This window comes from Carassius auratus, unplaced genomic scaffold (assembly GCF_003368295.1).
Source record: "Carassius auratus strain Wakin unplaced genomic scaffold, ASM336829v1 scaf_tig00216162, whole genome shotgun sequence".
Lineage (NCBI taxonomy): Eukaryota > Metazoa > Chordata > Actinopteri > Cypriniformes > Cyprinidae > Carassius > Carassius auratus.
Window position 1 is genome coordinate 188,993 of NW_020528435.1, and position 14,148 is coordinate 203,140.

General features: G+C 36.1%; 1 protein-coding gene across 3 annotated transcripts in view; it reads left to right on the top strand.

Moving 5' to 3' along the window:
* Positions 1–14,148, top strand: part of LOC113097250 (1-phosphatidylinositol 4,5-bisphosphate phosphodiesterase eta-2-like) — a 128,844-nt gene that overhangs the window by 72,265 nt on the left and 42,431 nt on the right. The window lies entirely within an intron of this gene.

Sequence of the window (14,148 nt, forward strand, 5' to 3'; positions counted from 1 at the left end):
TAAACTATGGTACAAAAGATTGCTCTCGCAGAGACAAAGCTAGCTGTATGTGGGAGGTGTGCTTTTATGCTGAAGACTGCTGGTGTTTGTACATGTTTTCTACTGTGTGTTAGTACTGTGAGCTGTAGTCACAGGTATACAAGGAAAGCATGACATCTTGGTTTAATGTGACAACCCAAACTAACACTCTCACAACACAAGCTTGCACTCCTTCAATAAGATCATAAGCTGCAAAGAGACTATTTATTGTCCAAACGTCTATCTGAAATTGAGCATTGTGATGAGATGCTATGCATTTGCTATTGTTCCTTGTGATCTAATAGCTTCACATTAGCCTGCTTTTGTTCATAAGCCAAAACAATTTCCTACAGAGATTTTTTTTCATGTGTGGGTACTTTGTTTGTTCTCTGAAGTTTAACATTTATTTTTATTTTTGTCTGAAGAGACCCCTGAAGAAAGCCAATCATAATTTTGCCAAGTTCTTCTTGGTGAAATCACGGTTAGCCAAAACGGATTTCTAAGTGCAAAATTATTTAGGAAATAATAAATCTATATATCTGGGATGCCATTCATATATTACAGATAAAATCCCAGAGCTGTGTAATCGGTGGGAGTGAGTCATGGCACATGTTGAGTCATGGGACTTAACCTGAAACTCTCGGGGGAATGTGTGTACATTTATTTATTTATCTTGGTTTTACAATGAAAGAGCATATCAACAATTCTAATCCTCTCATATTCATTTCTGTCAAAAATTTAATATGGCGTTATTCTGACTAAAGTTTATTTGTATAAAATTTTTTAGCCTAATTTGTTTTAAAGCTAGGTTAGTTTTTGGATACAAACACTTGGCAAAATCATACTCATCCAGCACTGTGCCAAAGCAACATATACTTCATAGGTTGATTCTATGCTTTGTTCAAATCTAAATATGCAATTGCTATCTGTAACCATGTAAAGAGAGCTGTCTTCTTAAGCAGTAAACAGAGAACACATATGACAGAGTTAGTACTTCATAACAATATGAGCAGTCAGTGTTGTCCATAGGTACAGGATTAGCTAAGCCAGAACATTTAAGCCCCCTCCCCACCAAAGCATTCGCCCAGGGAAAGTTTACCAGCAGGGCACTGTATCCTTTCCCCTGTGTCGCCATCTGTTCATTCAGACTCCCTCTCTCTCCACACTGGAGGTTGCCCTCTCCGCATCGCGTTTGACGCTTGTGATCGGGAGCATTTCCTGAGAGGGGTGTGTGAGTGTGTGTGTGTAAGGGGAAGAGCTATTTGATTTTGCTTTCATCTGAGATACAATTAGTGATAATCAAAACAGGCCAGCTTGCTTTGAAAAGACAGAACACAAGCTCAGTACATGTGAATTAAAGGAGAGTTAATTTTTCAACAAAAAATATAAATGTATTAAGAAGGAAAGGGCTAGTTGTCACACAAGGAAGTTGTCATGTAAGAACAGCATCTGTAAGAACAGTATAATTCTAAGTATTAAAATCGAGCATCGCGTTAGATCAGTCAGGCCGCGTTAGTCACGCTTGCATCAGCTGACAGTCAGCTGTTCCCAGTGATGGAGTACTCGAGTCCGACTCGAGTCACTATTCTTTGGACTCGAGTCCGACTTGAGACTCCATTCTCTGGACTCGTGACTCGACTTGGACACGCGGACTGATGATTCGTACTTGGACTCGGACTCGAGGATATATAAAATCGGACTTGAGCATTCATCACGTTGTTTTTGACTAAAAATTTTATAAAAATGTTTCGTGCCCAAGACCGGGATCTTTTATTTTCCCTCACAGACACTGCTACCGCTCGATCTCTTTGCTTGACAACACACTCGCTGACGTCACTCACTTTACTTTCACTTTACTTTTTTTCCAAAGCGCTCGGGCACTTGCGGGAAAGGATGAAGCTGATTGGTTAGTTCTTGTCACATGACCCGCGGTGTGCTTGCGGCATTCTGAAAAGTTGAGATATTTTTAACTCGATGCGGTGCGGACGCGCCTGTATGCTTCCATTATGAGCGCGCATACCGCGCGCCTACATTGGATATAACGAACTTGAGCGCGCAAAAGATGCGATATTTGAACGGCCCTTATTGTACGTTGCTTTCTGACGAGACGCGTTCCGTCACACAGACACATTCACTTACAGACACAGACATACTAACGCACTCACTCTAAAACACTAGTTCACTCACACACAAACACTCTCTCTCGCTCTCTCTCGCTCTCTCTCTCTCTCTCTCTCTCACACACACTCTCTCTCTCTCTCTCTCTCTCTCTCTCGGCATATCATATTGATTTTTATGTTTTAAGTATCTTTAAAACAGAGTGTCCTGTAAAATGCACGTTTCTTTTTTACTTCGAGTGTATTTCTGTAATACAGTGTTAAGGATTAGTTCACACAAAAATGAAAATTTCCAAATCATTTACTCCTCCCAATGCCATTCAGGATATCCATGGCGTTTTTTCCTAAATTATGTTTTTTATGGGAAACATTTCAGGATTTATTTCTTCATATAATGGACTTCAATGCCTACCAACTCAGTTGGTTGCTATTGTTTCCTCAAAAAAATTAAAATTTCCAATACGGGACTCGACTCGGACTCGAACTCAGGTAATGGTGACTCGACTTGGACTCAACTCGGACTCTTCTTTGGTGACTCGGACTTGGACTCGGACTCGAACACTGAGACTCGAGACACGACTCGGACTCGACAGTTGGTGACTCAACTACAACACTGGCTGTTCCTGACGTGTACCAATCCAGTCTTGACACCTATCACCTGCGGTCTATTTAAATTCCCATTCTTCAGTGTCTTCCATCGCATTGCTGCTTGCAATTAACTCCCTCCTCCAACCCCAACTCCACCAACTGAACCAGTAATCCAATCTAACATTGTTAGTCTCTTCATTGGAAGCAGTCTCTCACATTTTAATATGTTTATAATGGTTTTGTTCTGTACCCCAGGGGGGTTTGACTTGCTGCTCTCCCCGCTCTGTCCAAGCATGGCTGCATAGACAGGGGTGTGGAGTGTTGCCCAGAACATAACCTTACCGCCAACACTAACTGTATGCAATTATAATTATAATTGTCATAAATATACTTGACGGAAGTGGTCCTGATTGAAATTATTATTTTTTTTTCTCTCCTTGTACAAATATCAAAACCAATAAAAATACAATAAAAAAGAACAGTATAATGTTATGAGTCAAAACTAAATAACAAGTATTATTATTTTACAAATAATAAAAATAAATATGTAGTGAGGAGTAAACTACAGTAAAATAATGCCAGTGTGTTACAGACATAAAAACACAACTTAGTCTCAACAGATTCTGACCCTGTGTATCATGAAACTGCACAGATGCACAAAAGTTGAGAATCCAGATGCAGTATTTATTACAGGGTTAATCCAGAACCAGGGAAACCAAGGAAACAAGACACAAGAGAACCAGGGTAAAACACTTAGAAATGCAGTCATGAACACATAAAAAACTTAGCAATGTACTGTATGACAGTGAGAGCCGGGCTTATAGAGGGTGAGCTGACTATATGAATGAGACACAGGTGCAAACAATGGAACTCAAAGAATGACTTGTGTCTTTGTGGAGTCTTGCCAGGCTACCTCGAAAGAACAAATTTGGTACATGAGAACACAGAACTCATCTTTTTGAGAATAGAGATGCGCTGTGATCTTGCTCTCAACTGACAGAACGTTATAAGGAGCAAGGCACAGTAAATACTTTCATTGTATTTATACTATTCATTTTAGTTTACCATATGTATTTGTAAACAAACAAAAAATAAAAATAGGCTTCGGCATGTATATTTAATGTTAGCCATAAAATTATCATTGTTAAAAAAAATTGTACAAAACAAAATGATAATGTTTTCTTTAGCGCACCGTCGCACATTTAGTGTCTTTTGGGATTTCTAACTATTCTATTCACTCAAGTCTGCATTTGATGCATCCTCAATATCAAGAATGCATCTGGGAACTTTCATGCATCCTCTGTTCTTGTATTCTTGAGTATTGGTATTGTACTTTGACGATTAATGATAACGTAGAGCGAGAACACAAGGACGCAGCATAGCTTAAGAATGCAAAATAATGAGAAACAGCCAATGGGTGCTGATGAATCCAGGGGTAATGTCCAAGATTGAGTGACAGAGGTATGGGATGGAATTCCCCTTTGGTGGTTATCAAGTGCACTCCAGCTGGTAACACTGTATTTCGACCTTATATAGGAAAATCTGTTTTTCAATATTATGAATATTTAAATTACTTGAAATGCATTGTGCAAACATACATGGCTGATAATGGGTAATAATGTAATCCATTAGCAATAGTTTTCCTTTCCAATACACAAGTTGGAAAAATGTGCCTGAACTACATTTTTGAAAACTCACAACTATATACATATACATACGTACCTATGTATGGTTTAATACAATATAATGCTATGTGAACTCAAAACACTTGCATTATTGTCCATGATTTGTTCACAAATACATTTTGTCATTTGCATCACATAGCCAACTCCATATTTATGGCTTTTCTTGACATTGTAAACTTGCTCGGTCAAACACCTGGTACAGCATTGCACTTTTGATGAAGACATCCCTTATACCAAAGGTGTCTAATTCTGCTCCTTGAGGGCCACTGTTCTGCAGAGTTTAGCTCCAACCCTAATTAAACACATCTAATCCCTTTAATCAGGGTCTCCAGACTCACTAGAAACTTTCAGAAAAGTGTGTGTGAGCTGGTTGGATTGGAAACTCTGCAGGACTGTTGTTCTCCAGGACCAGGTTTGGACAACCCTGGGTTAAACATTAGCCAAAGAATTTAACTATGCATTTAGAAACTCTTTTCCCAACCCGTCCTGCATCTTGTGTTAATATCCTTTGACATTAGAATGAAAAGGAAGTTGCTCAGCTTGTTTGCTGAGTAAAAGTACTCCGTTCTGGACCACAGAACAGTGTTTCTCAATTTTGCTGCAAGGATTGTCTCAGCACTGCTCATTTGAGGTGTTTTACTAATCTGACATGGCCCATTCAGGCCATTTAGAACTCTACTAATGAGCTCATGAATTGAAATAGGTGTGATAGACAGGGATGTGTTGTGCTGTGGGGGGACCTGGGAGCAGAATTGTGAAATACTGCACTAAAAAGTCATGCAAAGATAATGCTGCCTTCAAGCCATGTCAGTACAATTCGTTTTACGAGATATATGCACATGTATAACACATAAACAACCTCATAATTAGCAGTGGGAAACACAGGATTGGTCATAATCCTGTGTAAATACTGTTTGAACTGTCTGAATTGTGTCCACTATAGAATCATGCCAGAGTATTGATACATTATGTGGTAGGAATAGTTTGGATGAATTTACTGTCCTGTTGCTTGCCAAGAAGTAAAAGTAATTTCCCATCATTTTCTGGAGGTACAACAAAAATAAAATAAACAACATGTGGGAAGACATGTAAAAGAACAACATGTCAATACACAGTAAATCCATAGTCTTATAGGTATTTAATGTCAGTACATAGTAGTTAAGGCCACCTAATATAAAATGTTATCGTATATAATTTGTTCTTCTCTGTGTGGCACAAGGGATTCCTGTCTTTATGAGTGACAAATTACATTGAACAACCATTTTTTTTCTCATAACAACATCATATAAACACACATTTCTAGGCTCATAAGCAGTTTCTTTCTAGGGTGACTTGAAGGGAAGCAGACAAAATGTCTCATTAGCTTGCTTGTGATTGAATGTTGCTGGTGAAAAACACAAGACCCACCTAAGCCAGATGGTCGCTGATGAGGGCTTTCTTCTCATTTTCACGCTTTAGTCTTGTTCATTTTAGACAATGTGTGCAGTCAGATCTTACACTCAGAATAGAGCAATGGGCGAAGGCGGCATGGCACTAGCCGCGGCTTGTTTTGGCAAACAGAACTGATTGTTTAACCAGACAACCATATGCCCAAGTTGTTGGTGAGCTTCCAAAATACTAATTCCTTCAACAGTCCTCCAGAGTCCGGACTTTCCATTGGGCAAATATTGCCAGCTTGCATTTTACATGAGGGTGGCCTTGCTGTCACCATGGCCCCTTCACATCTGTTCATCTTGCTAATGTTGTTCAGCAACATGCCAGAGGCATTTGAGCTACTCCTCTATTCAAAACGTAATAATCACTTTAATCTAGCTTGCACTCACTGTTGGGGAATGACATATGTGGTCAGCGTTTGAAAGATCAAAGACAATGTGATGTAGACGTGGGTGTGTGTTTGAATGAGCCGTTTTAGGGGGGTGTGGAGGGGTCTTAACTTTGATAAAGAAAATCTCTTTGGATTTGAGAATTTAGTCTTTGTAACTTTACAGATCTTCTTCATGCACCAAGATTCTGATTAAGGACACAGGCAGTAGCAGGTACATTATATTAGGATGCTGTCACTTTAAGACCTAAAGCACAGATCCAGTAACCATCCGATATTATCCCAGCTGTTCACATTCACTTAAGACATAAATAAAAAATGTCTTAACTGTGTTTCCGCGAATACTCACTAAAATTGATATTTTGACACACTTGTTTGTGCATTTGTCCTATCAAAGGTGATAGGACCCAAAAGATAACTCAATTCAGTACTCATGCACTGTCAGAGCTGCAGCTTTCTGTGTGTGCAGTTCGGGTTTGTGTGCACAGAAAACAGTACCAAACTGAATTCTCTTTCACATTGTCACAGTTATTCAAATTCATCCAAATGTATGCTTTTCTCAGCCCAGACACTGACATTTCTGAAAAAAATGTTTTGAGGCTTGCTGCAATTGTATACTAACTTACATCCCACCAGACAGATCAGTATGTTATAACTCAAGTGTACATTTTATTGGTTTAAGGAAAATTGAATTTTGAATCAATAAAGCAATTGAGGGTGGTGTATTCGAAGTGTGTGAATTCTCGATTCTTGCTTCTGAAGACATATACAGTGCCTTTGCTGACCCCATCCTGCCCTTCATATTGACCGCAGTAGGCAACCGCAAGCTTGTGGGTGTATGGGTTTCTCAGGTGCAAGCTGGGGCAGAACGCTTGATACATAGCAGGAAATTTAGGCAAACAGAGCACCGACACTGTACTTAAGACTAGACATTTGCTATCACAGCATGACCTCTGCTTTTCCTTTGACAGGAAACCTGTTAAAGAAATACTTTTCTTGCAGGACCATTTAGTTATTGTGCAGTTTTTCAACCAGCAATTTTCATCCTAAAAAGGTTTTTTTTTTTTGTTTTTTTTTGTGCAAGACAACCATTTATACGGTATAATTTCTTGTCTCAGGAAATTGTTGGATAATAAGGCAAAGTAGGACTTATTTCTCCTTTTCAGGTTTTAGAGACACCCACTGTAGCTCATTTAGTTTAATATGTGTTCTTAAATGTAGTCAGAAAGTACAGATAATGTGTGTATATATATATATATATATATATATATATATATATATATATATATATATATATATATATATATATACAGTAATTAACCTTTAGGTGACAGAGCACACTTGTATCCTGTACAGAACCAGGAGAAGAAACCCATCTCACTAGCGCATGTGTTACCTGAGCTACATACAATACCTGGCTCTAAATCAATGCTTGTGATGTAAAGTTGTGTTAGACTGAGGAGGTAACCATAGAAACAGCACTCAGATTGAGCGCTTTCCATTAGGACCAGTATATATGGGACGGTACATCAGCACATGCAGTAGGTACTATTATTCTCACTTTATCACAGATTTATGCATCACATATAAACACAAAAAGACATTAAATAGATATGATAGATAGGCTCTAAAAGCATCAAAAGTATAATATGCACACTGCTCGTGAAACAGCAGCATGCTACAGCTCATTTACACCAAACAAACTTTTAACCCATTTAGCATTTTAAACAATGCAGCTACATTATAAAAGGTTATAGCACAATTTCTTGAGTCTTCTGTGTCTATCAGCTCATGAGACGGTTTATTTGTAATAGATGCTTGTATGGTTCCAAAAAATCTATTAGTATCAACTCATGTTTTAATGTCAACCCTTCACTGACACATAGTTAATGAAAATAACTTTTCATGAAAAGTAAGTCATGTATATTAAAGCATACAGTAATACCCTTAGGCCTAAATTTAAGATTTATATATTTGAGTTGCATAAAACAGTAAAAAACTTAATGTGAGATCATGCATATTTGTCTGTCATCCATAAATGAAACAGGTAAAATTTCTGCACTAAAAATGGTTTATTATTAACTCTATACATCTATTTTATTTAAATAATAATATTTTCAAAATACATCTATTAAAATGTGTTTAGAATCAGCATTGTGAAAATAATTCCATTAAAAAGTTTGAACATGGTTAAAGTATAGCTAGCTGTGGAGCAAACGATATTCAGCTAGTTGACATTTTTGTGTGATATAGAAGTGTGTAGAAGAAGGGTCGACGGTATAATTATTAATGTAACAACAACAGATATAACTACATGTTTTAAATAGAAGTACAATGTAAAAATGTATGTGCCAATAAGTGCACTTTAAATGCACATACATAGTAGTTAAAGAAACTCTTACATTTAGGCCTAAATATATTTTAAGTGCACTTTCTGTCACTGCTTTCTGTCAGATTCAATCAAACTTTTAATTATTTTAGTTAGCTTTTAATGGGCTATTAAATCTCCTATTAAAGAAGAGCAGATTTCAGTTTTCAAATAATATATACATACATTTTTTATGCATTTTTATAGTTAATATTTTAGAATGATTCTAAAAATGCTGAAATGGTAACATTTTATTTTAAGGTCAAATTCTCATTATTAACCAGTTGCTTATTACCATGCACAATAACTAGCATATTGGCTGTTTATTAATACTTATAAAGCACATATTAATGCCTTATTCTGCATGACCATTTTTTAGATCCCTTGATACCTAATGTATTATAAATTATAATACCTAATGAATTATATACCTACAGTAATGTATGATAAATTATAATTTATACCTAATGTATTATAAATTATAATTATTAATAAACAGAAAAATTAGCAGTTTAATCAAGCAAAAGTCATAATTAATACATAGTTAACAGTGAAAATTAGACCTTCAAATAGTGTGACCATTCAAATTATGATTTATTGATAAATTATGATTTTACTTATTATTGTAAACTTACTTATTATAATTATTGATTTGTACATGTTTTGTTAAATTTATTATTACTTATTAAATGTAATATTGTATTGGTTGTTTTCAATAGTATAAAAAATATATTTATTTTACCTAAAATATTAGTTTTCATTTATTTTGTACCTGTTTTATGTTCTCCTGTCCTAATAATTTCAGTCAAATCTCTTAGAAAGGTGATAGCACACCCCTCCTCAACGGGCTGTGTTATTTGAGATATCATTCATGCCTTAAGTACAAATGATTCAGAAAGAATTGCACATTAAATCGTAATAGCCAGGATTACGGATTTATTCATATAGTGTGAGCAATAAATATAGTGAAGCTTGCTTTAGCAAGAGCTACTAAAATCCTGAATGATCTTCCTGTGTATGGGCAAATGCAATTGCATTACATCATTACTTTGAAGTTCAGTGGTTAGAAAACAATCATGTAGATGCTTTTATGATTATAGGAAGAGCCGGTAAATGGAATGAACTCTCTCTCTCTTCCTCTGATATCTGAGCTGTGTGCAATAAGCTACCTAAATCTCCCAGGTCTGGATTACAGTTCTGAGGGGATTTAAGTGCCGCCTTGACAGGTGCTACACGGTCAATAAGTTAGCATCTTTACTAGCATGGCATCTCACAGCATGCCACCAGAAAAACAGCTCCAGCCTGAACTGAAGATGCTCAGACTGTTCTGATGTCTGCAAGACTAGCTTTCAAATCCTGTGGGTTTGGACATATTCTTTTTTTATGTTCTTGCCATTAGATTTTCTCGTGAAACGTTGTTGGATGGAGGTTTGCCTAGAGCTTTGTTTGTCAGAGTGATTGTAAGGACTGAAAGGCAGGAATCAGAGGAAGCAAAGCATAAGAAAGAAATCAAGGACTCTACTTGTAAGCCGGCAACAACAGAGCAATGTGTGCCACCGTCCTGCCTGCCAGTTCAGCCACTTCTGTCATGATGCCCCCAACATTAGCACCTCAAATGAAGCACGCGTTTGCTATTAAGCCGGCAACACCTCCAGCCCGAGTACCGACCCCAGCGGTGGCAGCTGCCTGCTCTAAAGCTCTTCACAAGCTGACCCTGTCACGACTCATGGCCGGATTCTTTTGGACGGGGGATAATTCTGTGTACGGATCCCAATGGAAGCTAGGCTTGTTTGGTAAGAGTTGAAAGACCTGAATAAATAGATTAAGTCTTACCGTCTTTGCTTTAAATAAACTTACTGAATTGCTTCAGTTCAGTGGATTGAGAAAGTCATTTTGTGAAGTGGCAGGTCCTTGAAAGATTATTGCAGAGGGAATTCTGGTAAATTTACAAACAAAATGCTTTTCAACATACCCTCTGACCCATACATTAAGGCTTATGTTTAATATATTGCTTTTTAAAGTAATTTCATGTTTTTGTCATAGTTCTAGTTTGGTGTTAATGTAGCCTGTGCCAATACACACGTGCGGTCTTTACACTCGACCACTTATTTAATTACATGACCTATTTCTTGCATTTGGTCCAAGTGTTCACAAAGATTATAAGTGTGTACAACGTTTGATTACCTGATGGGACAAATTTAAGGTATGGCAGTGTTGAAAAAGCTGTAAGCAAATGTTTTACAGAGCTTTATTTAGACATTTTGATTTGTAATTCTTTACAATAAAAATTCTAAATGTCCCTATGAAACAGAAAACACAATTGAATTGTGGTGCTTTTAAGTTATAAAGAGCAACTGCAATCATTTTACAAAATACACATACTCATCTCTGCATTAATAAAGTGTGCAACACTTCAACACTTTACCTTAAAATTGATTAGTACGGAAACGCACTAATTAAGTGTAAAAGAAAATGTATAGTGTTCACTGTATACATTAGATATAGATTTTTCTTTGTTAAAGCTGCGTTTTGTTGTTTGATTAACATTAATGACACAGAGAGCAGCAGGTTTTTTTATAGGCTACTGTCACTTTAAGATCAATCCAGTATAATGATACACATATGATTTATTTCTGTTTACATTCAATTGAGACATATGCGACTGTGTTTAAGAAAACAGTTTATGAATTGTGACTTTTTGTGCGTGCTTTGTGTATGTACAAAAAACAAGTAGTACGAAATTTGGTTCTCTTTCATCTCTTCTTGTGCTTGAATGTTTAAAATCAATTGATTGTTTAAATTGGCAAGACTAAGAAAACCGTGCATCAGTCTATGATGGTTCAACTTTGCAACTATTTTGCGAATCACATGCAAACTGTGGGGCCTGGTCCATAGGGATCACGGTTAAACTTCAGTCTTTTGAACCCCTAGTATTGGGACAGGCCCATACTGTTTCCATTGCTGGTGTATATTACACTGTAAAATCTCAAATATTCAAATCTTTTTAAGCAAATTAAATTTGATAGCTAAACTGCACAAACTTTTAATCTAAAATCACCTTTTCATGTCTAAATTTGATCAGTCACATATTCTACAGAAGCATCTTTTTAGTTCTGCCATCCTCATGTTGCTCAATACTTATAGGAAAATTTTCAGTTTTAAACATAAAAATAATGAATTGTAAACATTTTCAATTAAATGCAAGCTGATCACTGGCTGTCAAGTTCAGTTGCAATTTCTCTGTGTTTGTTAATCAAAAATGTCAATATGTTATATTAGGGTAAACTTCGTAACTGCATTTCCATGCTTAATAAATATTTCTACCACCAGAATAGCAAGCTTTAATATACAGTAAAATTTACTTCAAAATATGGTCGTGTTATCTGGATGTGACTGTATGTCACTGCTGTCATGAAAAATTAACACAATTAACTATTTTTAATTGCTCTCCTCGATTGTTTACAATGTATCAGTTTGACGTTTGGCTTCATCAACGCATTGAGACGTCAAGAAGGCTGATTTCTTTTGTTGGTCATGATGGAAAGGCACCTGTTTGTTCAAGGGTTGACATATGGGCAATCCTTTTAAGCTTTAATACCTTGATGGATGCTGCTTGAGAGGTTTACCTTACTTCTCTCTGACACACATCCTTTGACCTGCTATGTGGCAGCGTTAGAGGATCCCCCTGTTAAAAAGGCTTAAACACCACCAATCACTGCAGCTTCTGTTGACTTAACTGATCAAAGTTGTAACGTCTTTTTGCCAACAAGGCTCTTGAGCCAACTAGATTAAGTGAGTATCCAAGCTGGTCAGTGAACAACACGACTAGTTATTTCGTTTTTTACATTTCCAATCAGGTTTCTCGAACGCTTCAGCCATGAACCTGGTTTCCATAGCAACCATTTCAGACCCACTAGAGGAGTATTTTTGATGAGGTACCTCATGGGAAACGCTTGCATTAGACCGCTTTTGCACAACATGGGACACATTCACTAAAGCCTTCTTTTTTTGGTGTCTACTGTTCAAGCAATCAAACAGCGGTTTGGCTTAACCCCTATTGATTCTGAACTTCCTGCTGTGTATTCAGCAACAGGGATCAGATCAATTTAAAAGACCATTGCTTTTGTGAGAATATCAAGGAAAAACTGCTGGCTGAATTTATGGTGCATTCAGCTGGCACTGTCTCGCAGAACTTTTGTTAAACTCACCTACCTTCTATTTAAAGGTTTAATTGGCAAATCATGACAAAGGCTGCAGGTTCCAATCCATTTTCTTCAAATATATGTTCTTTGTCACCTTACCATAAACAATAACACTCTTAATATAATTAACTATTTACTGTGATTGTTGAGTGTATTCTCTTTGGGAGTAGCTTAAAATCAACATGAAATCCAAACCGACTCCATATACTATCTTAATGCACATTCCTGGTCTCATTGTGAATGATTAATTGGTGCATTTTTTTTTTTTAAAGAAAAGTCTGTCTTTGTAATCTTTTTCAAAATGTAATAACTTGCTCAAACTCTGAAATGAACCTGTGTAAAAAAAAAAAGAAAGAAAAAAAATCTATTTAGGCATTCCTTAAGGCCGCCATTTGGAAATGCTGCCTTTAAAAAAAATATAATAATAATAAATAAAAAAAATTCTAAACAGAATAGTTCAGTGCAAGTTAACATTAATTCACAATAACACAATAACACACCACTATTTTAGTATTGTTGAATATAGTACTATTGTAGTAATGTTATTGTATAGTACTGTATAGTATATATATATATATATATATATATATATATATATATATATATATATATATATATATATATATATATATATATATATATATATTCAGTTTTCATTTTAAATTTAGTTAAAGATTTATAACCTCGTTTTTATTAAGTTTCAGTTTTCAGTTTTAGTTTATTTAATTTTAGTTCAACTTCAACTTAAACAATAAAATGAGAAATACGCACTTTTTTGGCAGTTCTGGTATAGAATGCATAGTTTTCATAATCCAGTATTTCCAAATGCACAAAAAAAAAAAATGCCAGAAATATCATGTTTTACTCAGAAACATGACACATTTCAAAGCAAAATGGGCTAAGAATTCCATTTTATCAATCCATTTTCCATACTGCTTGTTTTCTGTGGGGCTTACCTCAAAGTCTCAGGTGGTAGGAAAAAAGAACATACCATGGACGGCTCCATTGCAGTCCATCACAGGAATGCCATGCTGTGTTGACTATTAAGAGATAAACGCCCAACGTTCTGTCATGCCTTACATTCATGTTGTTACAAAACAAAGTTTTTTGGGAGTGAACAATCATTTTCACACATCTGTATATAGGTTGTTTTCTACAAAGCTAGATCTCTCTTTTTTTTTTTTGGTTCTAAATGTAAGTTTAAATGGTGTATTTTTTATAGTTACAATTAATGATGACCCTGGGATCACTATTCCATCGCCCATTGGCCTTGAACTAGGTACTTTAGTCATGCAGTCAGAGTACCATCACTTTAAATAAAACATAAGCGTATGAACCAATCACTCAA